We start from the raw sequence: 14,260 nt of genomic DNA on the forward strand, positions 1-14,260 counted from the left end.
GATGACAAAGAACCCAATGGTCACTCTGACAAAGCTCCATAATTCCTCTGTGGAAATGGGAGAACCTTACAGAAGGACAACCATCTCTGCAGCACTCCACCAATCAGGCCTTTATGGTAGAGTGGCCAGATGGAAGCCACCTGAAGGACTATCAGACCATGAGAAACAAGATTCTCTGGTCTGAGGAAACCAAGATTGAACTCTATAGCCTGAATGTCAAGTGTCAGGTCTGGAGGAAATCAGTTACCGCTCATCACCTGGCCAATACCATCCCTACGGTGAAGCATGGAGGTGGCAGCATCATGCTGTGGGAGACTAGTAAGGATTGAGGGAAAGATGAACGGAGCAAAGTACAGAGATCATTAATGATTAGCACTCAGGTCCTCAGACTGGGGCGAAGGTTCACATTCTAACAGGACAATGACCCTAAGCACACAGCCAGGACAATACAGGAGTGGCTTCGGAACAATTATCTGAATGTTCTTGAGTGGCTCAGTCAGAGCCCGGACTTGAACCTGATCGAACATCTCTGGAGAGACCTGGAAATAGCTGTGCAGCAATGCTCACCATCCAACCTGACAGAGCTTGAGAAGATCTTCAGAGACGAATGGGAGAAACTCCCCAAATACAGGTATGCCAAACTTGTAGAGTCATACCCAAGAAAAATCAAGGCTTAGTAAAGGGTCTGAATACTTATGTAAATGTAATATATTTTTTACATTTTTTTAATACATTTTAGAATAAGGGTGTAGTGTAACAAAATTAGGTGGCCTGGATCTATGGTGGCCTGGATCTCCAATGAAATGGCCACAGTCCGGGGCCTCCAGCGACGGTCCCCTGCCCGGGGCCTCCAGCGACGGTCCCCAGCCCGGGGCCTCCAGCGACGGTCTCCAGCGACGGTCCCCTGTCCAGAACATCAGGCGATGATTCACGTAGCGAGTGTCCCCAGCCCGGGGCCTACGGTGAGGATCCGCAGTCCAGAGCCTCCGATGATGATCTACAGGGTCTGTGGTACAAGAGCGGACTGAGAGTAAAGAAGACGTCCAGAGCCAGAGCCGCCACCGAGGTTAGATGCCCACCCAGACCCTCCCATATAGGTTTAGGGAGTCCGCACCTTTGGGGGGGGGGGGGGGGGGGAGTCACGCCCTGACGTTAGTATCTTTGTTTTCTTTATTATTTTGGTTAGGTCAGGGTGTGACGAGGGTGGTATGTGTGTTTTGTCTTGTCTAGGGTTTTTTGTATATCTATGGGGTTTTGCTATTGTCTTGGTAAATGTTAATTTTGTTAGTTTGTTTAGTGTTCTTTGTGTTCATAATAAAGAAGAATGTATTCAAATCACGCTGCGCCTTTGTCTCATCGTTATGACGAACGTGACACTCTGTTGTGCTAAGTCTTTTTTTGTAATTTTGTGAAGTTATTATTGCGATCTACCACAGGCTGAAATTACATGTTTGCATCTACTTAAACATTTTGAGACGTTTGAGAAGTTTTGTCCTTGTGGCTTCTAGCTAATTTGTCCTGGGATCTAAACATTGAAATTCACAAGGACCTCTTCTCTGACAATTAATCCACACATAAAACGTCCAACCGAATCGTTTCTAGTCATCTCTCCTCCTTCCAGGCTTTTTCATCGTTTAATTTTTTGGTGATCGCATCTAAACTTTCATTGTATTACCACGACTACCGGCAAAACAGTTCGCCTTTCAATCACCCACGTGGGTATAACCAATGAGGAGATGGCACATGGGTACCTGCTTCTATAAACCAATGAGGAGATGGGAGAGGCAGGACTTGCAGCGCGATCTGCGTCAGAAACAGGAATTAGTTCTATTTTAGCCGTTGGCGCGCGCAATAATTGAATAACATGGATTTCTACATTTATTTTGCGACGCACACGACGTGTCCGGTCTGGTCAGCATGTTTGGGTGAGGTGCCTCGCCTTAGTTGAAAGAGGAAGCATCATTCAAAGTATACATCCATGTATGCTTTAAAGCTATACATTCGATAACATGCCCAATGGCATCAAGAGTAGCTGTTTTCTTGACATGTCAATGTCTGTATATAATATGCAAATCTTCAAGAGTTTGAAGTTTATAGGATGTTTACTTTCAGAGAGATACTACACTCAGTTATGGCGAAATGTCAATAAAAATGTCACACAAATATTTTTTTCGTGAATTATAATGCCCATCACCTTCTTGTGTGCCTCAGAAACATATGTTGGGTCGCTTTAAGACTCTTCACTTTCATACAGTCTGTTTGTAGGCCATAAACTGGCATAATGGGTCATTCCCTTTTTATTTTTAGATTTGAATGACATTCCGGGGAATTTCTCCAATTGTCATGATCTTACTTGCACTTCTTTTTACTGTATACTTGACTGCAGGATGTAGACTAGCATAACTTTTCAAAGACGGGAGGCCGTGATGTTACACAGCACTTTTATCAAAGCTGATGGAACATCTGTCCCTGTGCCTTTCCTTCCACACAACTCATCTCGTCTATCCTCCCACTATATCGCTACTTAAATTTGACTTTAACATGAAAGGGAAATTGGATCTCATTATTTCAGACCCTCCGCTCGCTTTGGTCATGAATGATCATTATCCAAAAATGCCATTTGGAAAACAAGTGGTTCTGCTTTGAGAATTGAACATAAGAAAAGAGAAAAGGCTACCTTATAAAACCTTAAATATACACACGTTTCTATGGAACTGTCACAACAAAGTAATCTCTGTATTCCCATCTTCTCATTTGATTCAGAGTAAGGAGGACACTTAGGAGTGAGCTTGATGTTTATGTAATGTGTTTGAAAAAAAGGTAAAAGTTGGAAATAACGTGAAGAGGGAAACCATTGTTGACGCTTGTGGAACTTTCCAATGGCAGACACTTTTTGTGGTATATTCAATAGAAATGGTTTATTGAGCATTTTCAGAGGAATAATGATATTATTATACAAGAGAATGAACATATAATCCCCTGAACTATTTCCTCTAATTATCTGGCCTTTTAAAAATATCAAATTATTCAAGAGCAATTCAATGTTCCTGCTAAAGATTAGAGAGCTTAACAATAAAAGAGAAAAAGTTAGATTTTCCCACATTAGAAATAATTTGTGATTTAAGAGTTAGGGCTGAGTGATATTATTTAATGTATTTTGCAAATAGCAGTGGATCATAAATAAAGAGAACTTGTATTTTTACACTGGGGAACTGACTCAAAAATGAGTTTCATGATAAGGTAGGTACGAAAAAGACAAAGAACAGTTTTGGGTCCCATCAAATATTTAATCAACTGGAAGAAAACATAAACGACTGTCACAGTGATTTTTGGGATCGTGCCCCTCCTGCCAGTGGCTGACATGCCGCCACAGGGAACAGTCACACACACATAATGGTCAAAGGATGACACCTAAATTGATATACCGCAATACCTAGTACCTGCCAACTCACACTTATTCTACAAGTTGATTGATGAAAGTAGCTTTTCTGTCAATTTACTCTTCATGATGTCATGCCCTGACCATAGAGAGCCTTTTATTCTCTATGGTGGTTAGGTCCAGGTGTGACTTGGGCTGGTTATCTAGGTTATTGTAAGTCTATGTTGGCCTGGTATGGTAAACAGCGACAGCTGTTGGCCTGTGAGCGCTCCATGACATCACGTTTTTTGCTCTTTATTGTTTGGTGAGTTTCATTTCAATTAAACATGTGGAACTCTACGTACGCTGCGCCTTCGTCTGACATTCATTATAACGACCGTGACAGAAGATTCCACCACAACAGGACCAAGCAGTGTGCCCGGGAAGAGAAGGTATCCTGGGCTTGGGAGGAGATAAAGGAGGAGAAGACATCCTGGACTTGGTAGGAAATTATGGCTGGAGACGAAAGGCTTCAGTGGAAGCAGACGCAAGCGGTGAGGGAAGGACAGCGACGACGCCAGGGTTCACGGCCACGACGCAAGCCCAAAAGACAGCCCGAAATTGTTTTTTTTTGGGGGGGGGGGAGCCACACGGGGGGGTCGGCAACGCTGAGGGGTTAGTCAGAGACCGAGAAGGAATATTGGGTTTGAGCGAGGAGTGGTTGGCGAAAGTTGAGGAGAGTGATGTGAGAGAGCTGTTGGTTCGGCTGGAGAGGCAAGACAGTCGCCCTGAGGAGCGTGTTAGCCGATCTACGCACCGTGTCTCCAGTGCGCCTCCACCGCCCGGTACGTCCTGTTCCAGCTCCCCGCACTTGCCGTGCGAAGGTTGTCATCTGTCCAGGACAAGTTGTGCCAGTTTTACGCTCCAGACCTCCAGTGCGCCACCACGGCCCAGTAAGTCCTGTTCCGGTTCCACGCACCGTGTCTCAAGTTTGCCTTCCCAGTCAGGTACGTCCTGTGCCTGCTCCTCGCACTCTCCCTCAAGTGCGCATTCCCAGTCAGGTATGTCCAGTGCCTGCTCCACACACTCTCCTTGAAGTGCGTGTTCCCAGTCAGGTACGTCCTGTGCCTGTTCCTCGCACTCTCCCTCAAGTGCGTGTCACCAGTCTGGCGCCACCTAGGCCGGCCCCACGCATCAGGCCTCCAGTGCGCCTCCCCAGTCCAGAACTTCAGGTGACGGTCCCGAGTCCGGAGCTTCCGGCGACGTTTCACGGTCCGGAACCTCCTGCGACGGTCCACGGTCCAGAACTTTCAGCTCCAGGGCAGGAGCCTTCCTCTGCGCCGAGGCCCAGTCCGAGCATGGTGTCCAGTACCGCACCATGGCAGGAGCCTTCCTCTGCACCGATGCCCAGTCCAAGCACGGCGTCCAGTCCAGCTCCATGGCAGGTGCCCTTCTCTGCGCCAGTGTCCAGTCCCACTCCATGGCAGGAGCCTTCCTCTGCTCCGGTGCCCAGTCCAGGCACGGTGGTCAACTCAGCTCCATGGCCGGAGCCTTCTTTGGCGCCGGTGCCCAGTCCGGGTGCGGCGTACAACCCAGCTCCATGGCCGGGGTCCTCCTCTACACCGATGCCCAGGCTGGGCACGGCGTTCTACCCAGCTCCATATCCGCTAGCGGAGTGGGAACTTCGCCCCGCACCGGAGCTGCCCCCGACGTTAGATGCCCACCCGGACCCTCCCCTATTGAGTCAGGTTTTGTGGCCGGAGTCCGCACCTTTGGGGGGGGGGGGGGGGGGGGTCCCTATATTGTGGTTAGGTCGGGGTGTGACTAGGGTGGGTTATCTAGGTTATTGTAAGTCTATGTTGGCCTGGTATGGTTCCCAATCAGAGACAGCTGTTTATCCTTGTCTCTGATTGGGAATGATATTTAGGCAGCCATTTCCGCCACTGTGTTTTGTGGGATCTTGTTTGTGTGTAGTGGCCTGTGAGCACTCCATGACGTCACGTTTTCGCTCTTTATTGTTTTTATGAGTTTCAATTAAACATGTGGACCTCTACATACTCTGCGCCTTGGTCCGACATTCATTATAACGATGACTAGTCTGTCATTTTGATTTTACCAGATGCCTACTACAAACTAAAAGGTAAAGGTAACATCTCTGTGTTTTTTTTGCCACCTCTCTTATTGAATAGTTAATACTGTACCTGGTTACTCCAACACACTTTGCCTTTCAAATACCTACAGATATTACATCTAGTACACAATGCCCTACTACGTTTAAAAAAAAAAATAAATCCACATACAATACAATCCCTACAGGCACCCTCTGGCGCCACACACTTTTCATACCCGCACGAATACACCTGCTCAGCCATGTAAGATGTGTGCTTGTGCTGCAGTTTCATTTGGGTTCCCCCACACTGAGCACGACAGAGCGGCGATGCACCCAGGTGACAATTCCCAGATTCCCCGTGCAGGAAAAGTTAGGCCGCTCTCGGGCCTATAGGGGTATTTATATGAGCTCAGCACATCTTTATACCACAGGCCAGAATTTAGAAATCGATTTAAAATGAGTGCCTCAGCTTTAATGTTCCAATGCAGTGACCCATTCCTGTGGAGTGTAATAGTTGGTCCCAGTGTGACAATTAAAATAAATCAAATCTAAACAGAATTTTCCTTATGTATGCATGCCTCATCAGTAACTGAATTGATGTGAATGATCTATCCAAGGCAACTTAAATAGCTTGCCGCACCACCTTCACCACCATCCACTGTTCCAAGACTGCTCTACTTCTAACACGCTTCCATCTTTGATCAAATAAATGATAGGATGGACAGATACAAATAAAAGGCACAATTGATAGTCAATCAAAACCTTTGTGGATTCTTGAGTTTTAGAAGATCTTTGTGAAGCATGAGTTCGGATCCCACTTCTCACACAGTGGTACTTTATAGTTAAACGGAAGAGGCAGAGATATATGAGTCAAGTTAGCATGTTTACTGAGAAGATAATACCTACAACTCAGGTAGTGATTCAGTCCTCCCTGTCAGACTGACAGACAGGGTCTGGTAGTGATTCAGTCCTCCCTGTCAGACTGACAGACAGGGTCTGGTAGTGCTCCAGTTCTCCCTGTCAGAATAAGCAACAGATGACTTGGAAAGCATATCAGCTCCTGTAGAAATGGCACTATGGTTATTGTGAGTAACCTAATTTATGTTCCTTTAACTCCGCCTTCTAGTGAGTTTATCCAGACTCATCTCCTACCATTCTGATGGATTGGAGACTATCAGAAAATGTGGTTGTAACGTTAATAATTTGGTTGTTATTCCTTTGGTTACCTCGAGGCAGATGGCCCAAGTGAATATCATTGAATATGGCACTTTTGAATGTTAGAGCAATCACTAGTAAATCCTTTCTTGTGAATGACCTCATTACTGAGCGCAAAGTTGATTGCATGTTTCTCACTGAAACATGGCTGTCTTCAGACTGTAGTGTTGCTCTTATTGAAGCCTCGCCCCCGGACTACAGGTTTTTATACTCTATTAGAAAAGGAGAAAAGGGTGGGAGGACAGCCTCTATTCTTACTAATGCTCTCAGCTGTAAAGACATTTCATTTGGCAACTTTGGGTCATTTGAACATCATGCTACACAGTTCAAATGTCAGCCTCCAGTGCTGGCCATAACCCTGTATATGATAAAATCATTGTGTTGGTTAATTTTAATATTCATGTTGACTCCCAGGCCTTTGAATTTCGGAATCTTTTGAGTTCTATGGACTTTATCTGTGCCCACCCATAATGGCGGCCATACTCTGGACCTGATTATTACCAAGGGGCTTTCTACTGGGCCCACCCATAACCACGGACATACTCTGGACCTGATTATTACCAAGGGGCTTTCTACTGGGCCCACCCATAACCACGGACATACTCTGGACCTGATTATTACCAAGGGGCTTTCTACTGGGCCCACCCATAACCACGGACATACTCTGGACCTGATTATTACCAAGGGGCTTTCTACTGGGCCCACCCATAACCACGGACATACTCTGGACCTGATTATTACCAAGGGGCTTTCTACTGGGCCCACCCATAACCACGGACATACTCTGGACCTGATTATTACCAAGGGGCTTTCTACTGGGCCCACCCATAACCACGGACATACTCTGGACCTGGTTATTACCAAGGGGCTTTCTATTGAAGCCTCCTCTATTGTTGATGTTGCTTTATCTGATCACCACTGTGGATTCTTTACTACCTTTTTAACCTTACTACAGGCTAATACTGAACGCATTATTAAGAAACGCTATCTGACCTCTGAAGTTGCTACAGATTTTACTGAGTGTATGAACAATACTCCACCTATTCTGCCTTCCCTTTCTGGTGATTTATTTGATGACTTGAATAGCAAATTACAGGGCAACCACTGATTCCTTAGCTCCAGTAAAGTTGAAAAAGGCCACATCCAAATGGAGACCACATTGGATGAGCGAGGAAACTAATAAATTAAAGAGAAATTGCAGAAAGAGCCGAAGTGGAGAAAGTCAAAGTTGCAGGTCCATTATGATATTTTGAGCGAGCAACTTCGCATATATAACAAGGCAATTAGAAATGGCAGACAGGCTAATTTTTCTAGCTGGATCACTAATAATCCGAATAATTCCAGAGTGCTCTTCTCGACCACTGATGGCCTGATAAATCCTAACCCCGCAAACCTGTGTGAACTTTTCTCCACATCTAATTGTGATGAGTTCGTGGCATATTTTAGAGTTAAGATAACAAACATTAGGTTGAGTATCAGTGAAGCAAGACCTGATGAGAAGTTTGATGACATGTGCCCTAGCCAAAGGCGCTATGGATTTATTTTCCCTGGTTGACACAGACATGCTCAGGAAAGTGATATCACAACTTAAGCCTTCTACCTGCCTTCTCGATCCTATCCCCACCCACTTCTTCAAAACAGGTTTAATTTGCATATCTGAAGAAGTGCAAGCTATTGTTAATCTCTTCCTGTTCACTGGCACTTTCCTCACTACACTAAAAACTGCTGTGTTGAAACCCCTTCTGAAGAAAAGTATTCCAGATTCTTCAGCTTTTTGCAATTTTTGGCCAATCTCCAACCTTCCATTCTTAAGCAAAATTCTGGAGAAATTGGTTTTCAAAACATTTAAATTATCTTCTAAGGGCCAACTGTATTTTTTAACAATTCCAATGTGGTTTTCGGGCCCACCACAGCACAGAGTCAGCTTTAGTTAAAGTGGTACATTATTTCTCTGTCCTTGTACTCTTGGATTTAAGTGCTGTATTCAACACTGTTGCCCATGATGCCCTTCTGGACAGACTGGAGAGGTGGGTTGGCCTCTCCGGTCTTGTTCTAAATTGGTTTGACCAGTCGAGAGTTTTTTGTCACCCTGGGCGTACTTAACTCAGAAAAAAGACATATCACATGTGGCATTCCACAAGGTTCGATTTTAGGTCTGGTACTGCTCAGTTTATATATGTTACCCCTTGGCAGCGTTATCATTGATTTTCACTGCTACACAGACAGCACACATTTCTCTGTCACCAGAGGATTTTTGCTACACGGATAAATTATTAGACTGTATTAGTGATTTAAGTACTTGGATAGCTCACAACTACAGCTAAATCAAGGCAAGACTCAAGTACTTATTGTTGGAGCCAAACCAAAGAGAGAGAATCTGGCCACACTTTTTAATTCACAGCCAATACAGATAAAACACCAGGTAAAAAAATCTAGGTGTTATTTTAGATTCTGAACTCAATTTTGAATCACACATTAGGAATGTGACCAAAATAGCTTTTTACCACATGAGTAACATTGCCAAGGTGTGGCCATTTCTCTCTCAAGCTGTTACAAGCAAGCTTGACTTTTGTAATGGTCTCCTGTCTGGTCTACCCAAGAAAGCCATTGGTCAACTGCAAAACATACAGAATGCTGAAGCACGGGTACTGACCAAGACCAGACGCGAGCACACATTACACAGGTGTGAAGCTCTCTGCACTGGCTGCCTGTGAGGTTGAGAACACATTTTAAGATTCTTCTATTGTTTTTAAAATCAATTCACGATTTTGCATCCCAATACATGTCAGGTCCTCTGGCACTGGCCTCAGGAGGGGGGGGGGGGTATAACTAAAGATTGATTTGATAAGCAAAGTCATAAAAATATCTAACATAAAGCACTTCAAATACACAAAAAGTATATGCACAAAAAAGTAAATACACAAAAAGTATATTTGCAGCCTCATAGCTTTAGGCCATAAACCTTACAGTGGCAAAGGTGTCGCCTAAAAGCAGTGTCCAACCGGTGTCATTTTACCTTCCTTCTGCTCCATCCATCATCATCTTCATTTGGCCACTTCACCTTCATCAGCTTACTTTTAATCCTTTTAATCCTCTCATTGGAGACTTCAGACTATCAATGGGAATTATTCAAATCCCTGAGGTATGAAATGACTATGGAGAAGCAATGGAAGACATTCATTAACCCCAGATAGTGGGGAGTCCATGGTAAATCTAGATGGATTCAGTCCCGCGTGCAAATCTGATTAGCTACAGGGCTCAATTTAATCCTTGTTGAAGGTAGAACATTAATTTTGTCCGGTGCATCCCTAAAAATATCTTGCAATAATTTCAGTGTTTTCAATAAAAGGATTTGGGATAACGAGCCATTCTAAAAACTGTTGTTGTGGTAAGCGTTGTCATGTGAAAGATTAGTACATGTAAAATAAACTTACTAAAATTTTCCCAAAAAATGGAAATGTGAGGTAGAAATGGGTCATCGTCATTTTTTATTATTTTTTTGCCTCTTCGGAAAAGTTACTGTTGTAATAACGGAGAAATATTAAGTTATCAACCAATTGGCAGTTGGCAGTTGGTTTAAAATGAATACATCCAATATCGTCTAAGACTTATAAAGGGGTACATATGGACAGATCCAGGCTGGAATCTAATGACCAGAACTCTCTTTGTGAATTTAGTTGTACTATTGATCTCTCTATTGCAGTGGTTCTCCTTGTTGGAGGTACTGAACCCCACCAGTTTCATATGCGCATTCACCGAACCCTTCTTAATTGGAAAAATATAATGATTTTTTCAAATTCAAAACAGGTATATATTTGACTGGTGCACAAAATGAACCATGCATCAACATCACTGTGTTCAAAGAACAAAATAATCCAAATCTAAGTGCGTGGCAATTGCTTGCTTCAGTTCCGCGGGTACAGAAATGTCTCCGATTCCAGATACATCTTCGATCTTACTTACACAGTCGTCCAGCAGGGGAAAGTTTGCAATGCCGCAGAGCACTAGTTCGCACATAGTTCACGCATTCCACTACAATTTTTAATACTTCTGCCAGTTTTGGAGGCAAGGTTTTTGTTGCCAACGCATGCCTGTGCAGAATACAATGCGTAACAATGATGTGTGGTGCATCGGCTTTCACTAGCGCACCAAAACCAGACTTTCTTCCCAGCATGACTGGAGCTCCGTCCGAACAAACTGCAGAAACCATATCCCACGAAAGATTGTTGACTTTGAAGAAGTCATCCACAAGTTTCTTCACATCGGCTTCCTTAGTTGTTGTTGTAAGAGGCTTACAAAATAAAAAATCGTCCTTTATCATGTCGTCTTTCACATAGCGCACGAATACAGCAAGCTGGCTTAGATTGGAAACGTCTGTGGTCTCGTCCAGTTGAAGGCTGAATTTTGCCGGGCTTGAAATCAGATCTGCAACTACTTGAGCCAAGATGTCTTTGCTCATGTCCTCTATTCTGTCGCTGATGGTGTCATTTGAAAGAGGAATTTGGGATAACTTAACTTCAGCCTCTTTTCCCAGCATGATATTCGCCATCTTCAACACAGCTGGTTTTATGAGTGTTTCACCAATGGTGTGTGGTTTGCCCTGCTTTGCGATCAGGTAAGCAACTTCGTACGATGCTGTGAGGATCGGTTTGTTGATGGGTACAAAGCCGAGAACAGGCAGAGTAGCCTTTTCATCGAATCTGGCTCTCTTCACCTTGAATTCAGCAAGCGTTGTGTTCTTGTATTTTCCATCTCCATGCAGCTTAAGGAAGTGTTCTCTTAGTTTTGCCGGTGCTAGACTAGAATTGCTCAACTTGGCATTGCAAATCATGCAGTTAGGACACTGACTCCCATCACGTTCCGTTATACATGTGAATCCATATTGTACATATTCGTCCGACCACTTTCTTTTTTTGCTCGACATAGTAAGTATGAAGGGATTAAAATATTAAGAAAGAAATCACAAGACGTACCATCACGACAGTCACAAGTCGACTACTGAGCGCACCAAATTCCTTGCAGCACAGATAGGCTAAGCGATGTAGCGTGATCACCTGCAGCCATGATGGCCAAGCGGAGCGTGTCCTCACGAATCATATGAATCGGATGTGTATCTTGACCTCCGCCGAACCCCTGAGACTGACTCACCGAACCCCTGGGGTTCGATCGAACCCAGGTTAAGAACCACTGCTCTATTGTAATTTATCCAACCCTTCCTTCCTCAGACAGACATCTTGTTCCTATATAAACTGTTGGTGGATTTTTCAAAAATCATGAATGTCAATTGAGGACTAAATCACAGTTGGTATAGATAAACCATTAGCTGGAGTATCTCCACTGGTGGGACCTGTTTTTCACAAAGCAAAATTGGACCAACAGCTGCTGCACATGATTCTATAATTTGTGCAGTAATATGTTCCATTAATGCCAGATCCCTCACAGGCATTAGGGAGACAGTTGATGCAAGCCTCCCTGGATCTGCTCTGCTTCTTCTCTGCCTTATTTCTTGGTAACATGGCACAGATTGGTGATACTGTCATTATTTTACATGCTTGCGTATGCCAGTTATTTCTGTGGCAAGACGTCGAGCGGTGCACATCTGCCAGGGGAGGATGTTTCCCCAAGAGCCAGTGCTCTGAGCCAGTGTCTAATAAATCAAACCATAAGTTGCCACATTTCACGATATAAGAAACACTTACCAGCCTTGTATGAGCCCGTCACCACATCTTTAAATGAAATTTGCAAGAAAGAATTGTACAGTTTAAAAGTAGACTTTCCTTCTTTCCTTCTTTCTTTTTTTCTCTTACTTTCTTTGTATTTCTTTCTGCCTCGTATACATAGAATTTCTGTTATTGTCATATAAAAATAATAATATTTGTCCTTCATGGTCCTATGGACTGGAAAAAGGACATGTCTATGTGTCTGTGGCTGTGTACATGAAGAGGAGAGGAGGGGGGGGGGGGGTGTTCCTCCACATCTCACCCAGATCTCTGACTACCTGCTGTGTTATTAGGCAAATACAGTACATTAGGGACAGCCCAGCTCTCTGAATGTTGTCGTCGAGAAATCTAGTTATCACGACTCGTGCTCAACCACCTGCCGAATTCAGAGACATCTGCATCCCCATGACCCGCCTGGGTCTCTGTGTGGCTCTGCTGGAGACCTTGGATATGGTAAACACGCCCATTCTTCCCGGACTTATGCATGAAATATCTCAGAAAAGAAGAAAAGGGTGGAAGTTCCATCTAACTAGTACACACATACATGCATAAAAGTGCAAACAAAAAAGTGTTTTTCTTCAGCTTTGTACAAATGAGCACACTCGAAGTGTATTGAGTTGTCCTCTTTGGTTCTGTACCAACCAAGCATATACAAAAGTGCATACAAGGTGTTTTTTGGGGGGGCTATGTAGACATGAACAAACTTGGAGGGTATTGAATTATAGCCTATATTCTCGCGTTGTGTATTCTGGGGTGCTGTTTGTCCCCTGAATAAGGATGGTTCCAGGGGCATCAGGCTCTAAGTGTGTGGATTACAGCAGTATACGTTTTGTATAATGCCTGCGATAATGGGATAAAGCAGCTTCCGTGGGAGAAATCTGTATGGAGAATGGATTATTCTAAAAACTCTGCCTATAGAATGTTGAACCCAGGAGTTATCACAAACAAACAGAATCTCAAGTGGGCGCTATGCCTTGAGAAGTGTGACGATGGCACTCTTCATGTCCACATTGTATCCACTTGGGGAAAACATGCGTACAGGGTAGGTACACTGTGTAGTCAATAATTACCTCTGGAGCGTCGTAAGGATGAGCTATGTTCCATTTAAAAAAGGACATTTGAATTTACTTTACATTAGAGAGTGTGTGTATTTTAAAATACTTTTTTATTGTACTTTAACTCCAGATAGGTCGAACCCACTGAAGTAGTTTGTATGTTTCTCTTGATAGAGTCATTATAGAGGAGAATGCATACAAAAGCAATTAATGTCAATTTATACACATTTCATAGAAACATAACCTCTATTAGGGGCCCATTTCGGGGAACAGATAAGCGCTGGTGCTCTCACAATGAACGTCTTGAGGTCCAGACATACTCCAATGATCCCTATCTCTAGCCACAATGCCATGTTTATTAGTCGTTTCACAGAACTCTGATTTGGCTAATTTCCAACACATCTAATTTCATCCTAATCACGGCTGTAGCAGACCAAATGAAATGGAGCCATATTGATAGTGAAGCTTCTGATACTTTACTTTGATTCATGTCTGTGAAAATAGGCCTTCAGTTTACAAGATACAGATCTATAGCTCCTCTATGTCCATCTCATAGACCAATTACTTTTCTCCATGTTTAATTATGCAGAATGTGTTTAACATATAGGCTACTGGGAGTATAATTGCTATTACCATAAAAAAAACAGAGGGAGGATCAACTATATTATTTTAGCTTTACTATGTCTCAACCCCAGAAAAACATCTCACCATGATTTCATAACAATATCAACCCTTTGTCCATCGCAATATCTAATTTCCGGAGTAACAGTCTATCTCATAACTTCCATCTTGCTGACTATAA

Source organism: Oncorhynchus mykiss, chromosome 25 (assembly GCF_057628025.1).
Source record: "Oncorhynchus mykiss isolate SJ-2025 chromosome 25, ASM5762802v1, whole genome shotgun sequence".
Taxonomy (NCBI): Eukaryota; Metazoa; Chordata; class Actinopteri; order Salmoniformes; family Salmonidae; genus Oncorhynchus; species Oncorhynchus mykiss.